Genomic DNA, 3,827 nt, shown 5'->3' on the forward strand with positions numbered 1-3,827 from the left:
AAGGTGCCGTTGATATTTGGATAAATCTATGAACTCGTGATTTTTATATACTTTAAATATCGGCCATATGCACAGAATAAAATGACAGTACTAATGATTTTTCCTGAGACGAAGCACAGCTTATCTTTCCAAGACAGCTGATAAAGGCAAGCCAGTGGATACTCTAGCAGAACATGGAAAAACGTTCAGCTTTGTAACCAACAAATTCCCCATTTAGATCTGACATGTGAGGTATGCTTTGTGATTGCTTGAAGTGAAACCCACAATCTCTTTGGAACTTAGACAAGTTATTTCTGATGGAGCGCTATGCGGAAAGACTTAATCAGCTCTACCCCTGAGGATGACTCGACTTGAAAATGCAGAACATTAACGTTTCACAGATAAAAGGAGCACAACCGACATTAAAATTGAGGGCGCACTGTGATTTGCACTGACTCAAAAGTGATCTTGGTAGACAAACTTCCCTGCTGAAGGTGGAAACAAGAATTTGTGTTGAGAAGAAGAAACACTTTTTTCTCCCTGCTTTGATGTTAAGCTGATAAAGTAGCTTTTAACACATTGCTCCACTTGGTGGTTGTAACACAGAAACTCCTAGCAGCAGTGGAATTCAAACCCACACCTCCAACGAGACTGGAGCCTTAATCCAGCACCTTAGACCACTCAGCCACACTACCCACTGTACCCTGTCTCTTTGTCTCATTACTTTCCCGGAGGAAGCCGGGTGGCTTTTGCTCTTGTCCGACAGTGGCGTTATGACTATGGAACCGACTGCACCTGCTTTTTCTGAGATGCTTCCCCTCTCATGGTGAGATCTCGACTTCTTTAACACCTCTGGATACAGTTCTTCTGTGGATCGGTTATGTGGGAGACGGCACTTCGATACTAAGATCGAAAGTGATCTGAAACTACCCAGCTTTCAATCTCTGAGGTAGTTGTCACTAAACTCGGACGTGATGTGCCGTGTGCCGTGTGCCATTACTTTTGTTGCGTTCAAGAGTATTCGTTGCGTGAGCTCCTCACTGCATGTCCTGTACTGTACTGTGATTTCATTTAGAGTACAGCGACTAGAACGCCTTGAATGTCTATCAGTATGTATATATAAAAACGCTAAAGAACATGTAAAGTGATTAACATTTCCTTGATATCGATTTTCTGATTATGTCTTGGCTTCATTTAATGAATTTTCTTAGTGACAGATAATTTCTTTCCGGTATTTTTTTCTGGTGCTGTTATTGATCGCATACGAAACATTATTCTCATAAAGAACATGTCACCTACAAAGTCACTATGAAACTGGTATCAGGAAAAGTTTCTTAATATTTCTTTTGATTAGCATGCAAGTGAATTTGATCATTACCTATGGAATTTCCCGCCAGCGTGGAGCTTGAATTCACAACCTTGAGATTCAGTGTTCAAGAGTCACAGAAGAGGTCGGCCTGGTCTTCAGTTTGCCAACGATAAGCTCCGGCAGTGCTCCTCTGTAAAGCAGATTGTTCGGATCGGTTATGTGGGACGGCACTTCGATACTAAGATCGTTTGCAGCACACGCATGGTTTCCCCCCTTCACGTAAAAAACAGATGCAGCCATTCAAAGTGCGCGGTACAGACACGTACCGCAGGTAATTGGCTACGGCGTCGTGCATCGTGACGCGCGATGACGCAAAATACCGCGGTGCGTGATTGGTTGACCGACAGGGGCACTCGTGGTCCGTTGGTCTGTCGTAGAAAGACTTACTGTAAACGTCTTTACTGTGCCCGTTGTAGATATTGAATTTTACCACTGAAGGGAAATCTTAGTAGCTGAGCATAAAAAGAATAGGAGCATACTGTAACACGTGTGAAGGCCATAAACGATATTAATTTTGGAACATAAACATACAGTATATAGCTGGTCTTGGTACTTTAAAGAAAAAAATACACACCAGTATTCCATTTCTCCCTAAACATTGTAAGCTTCGAAGTCTTTAACTAACGTGATACCGGAGTCAACAAGCATACTTTTAGAATTTGATTAAAAGGGAATATAATATGGAATCGCGTATCTAAAGAATCTAAAGAATATCTAAAGAATTTTTAAGAATTTAAGAACTTAAAAGTTAAAGGAGATGCTTCATATTGCTTGACTAATTTTAAAAACTAAGTTATAAATGCAGACCCGGTGTAAATATCAAAGTACTGTATACATTCCCAACAAGAATTGTACCCATCTGTCATGCAAATAAAACACCTTGAATTGAATTGAATTGAGGGAGAGAGGGGGTAGGGGGACAAATATACTGTAGACAGGACTCAAGGCAAATAAGATACTTATGGGTACGCAGGCATTCACGACAGCAACATACAAAACGTTTGCACGTACTGAGTTAAGTTATTACTTGGTTTTCAAAGTGCAATGAAATACAATATTGTTGTTGCTGCTGTTCTGGTTGTTTTTATCCCGTAAAGCGTTTTAAGAAGCCACCTTTAAAGGCGATATATATTGTAGAACCGCTGATTCTTATGGAATGTGTTCCACAGGAGATTCAAATTTTTATTTATTTTTTAATCGCGTATCTAAGGAAATCTCAGTATAACTTTGTTCATGTACAAACAGTGGCATGTTACATTATCATTAGTTTTTTTAACAAGGCTCACCAGCTAATGTGAATCGAAACCTGTCTTGCTAGCTTTTAAAGTCGTGCATGTGTAAACGACAATTGAAATAGAGAAAAAAAGACCTGACTGACAAGATTTAATTAATGCAGATCAGTAAATCAAGGGACAAAACAACTATTGCGCCCGGGTCCTCAATGCGCTTTGACGTGCTAATGCGTTGGTTTAACAGTCCGGGTGTGGCAAGCCTCCAATGTCTCCCGACTTCGGCAAAAGGCACCCGCCTTTCATTGGAAGACAATGAACACACTCTAGCCGTACATGTGAATATAGTATAAAGACACCAAGGGATTGGGTGAGCTCCCATCACAAAAAAAAAAACTGCGAACCTGCACTACAGCGACCATAGTACAGTATGGAGACCAAGACCTTTTACGGGAAGAGACGGGGTGCTTCTGCCGCCCCAGCTTCCAAAGAGCGAAGGGTAAGCAAATACAGCAGACTTCATCTGAAATACGCTATTACAGCGCATATTACAAGGTATTATTGCCGTTTTGAATTTTAAATTCAATTATAATTATTTCTTCGTAGCCTGTTCTTCAAGAAAACACCGCACGGGCAAAACGATCTACCACCAGGACAGTAAAAAAGAAAGCGGTAAGACGGAAAAAAAGAAAAGTTTATTTTGACGTCTGTTCCGCGACTGATGAATACTACTGTGTGACTTTATTTCTTACATGAATTATGTTATTTTGCCACAGGCCGTGGGTCTCTGCTCTCGGCCACTGGCCAGGGTGCCAACCTGTAGAAGCAGCACCTGTATGGAGACATTTCAGCTGCAGCGGGAGCAGTACGATGCATTACTGGGGAGGATTGGGAGGCTAGAGACACTCCTGAAAATGCAGAGGAAGGAGACAGTATGTTCCAGCAGTCAAACAGTTGAGCAGCTGTCTCCCGAAAAGTGCCTCTCCCCGCCGCGTAGGTTGCAATGCCTGGCGGAAGCTCTGCCCCCCGCAGAGCACACACCGCCTCAGGACACTCCATCCCGGCCTCTCAGTTCACCACCGCGCAGGAATCTGTTGATGCTGTCCCCGCCGCCTATCTCCCCCCAGGAAGCACAGCGGAATTCACAGACGCCAGTGGGACGAATAATTCTCCCAGATGTCCAACTGCTACCCATCACCCAGGAGATGGAGGGGGGGTTGTACTTGCAGTGCATCGGCATAGACGGGAAA

Source organism: Atractosteus spatula, assembly GCF_055471065.1.
Source record: "Atractosteus spatula isolate fAtrSpa1 chromosome 10 unlocalized genomic scaffold, fAtrSpa1.hap1 SUPER_10_unloc_13, whole genome shotgun sequence".
Lineage (NCBI taxonomy): Eukaryota > Metazoa > Chordata > Actinopteri > Semionotiformes > Lepisosteidae > Atractosteus > Atractosteus spatula.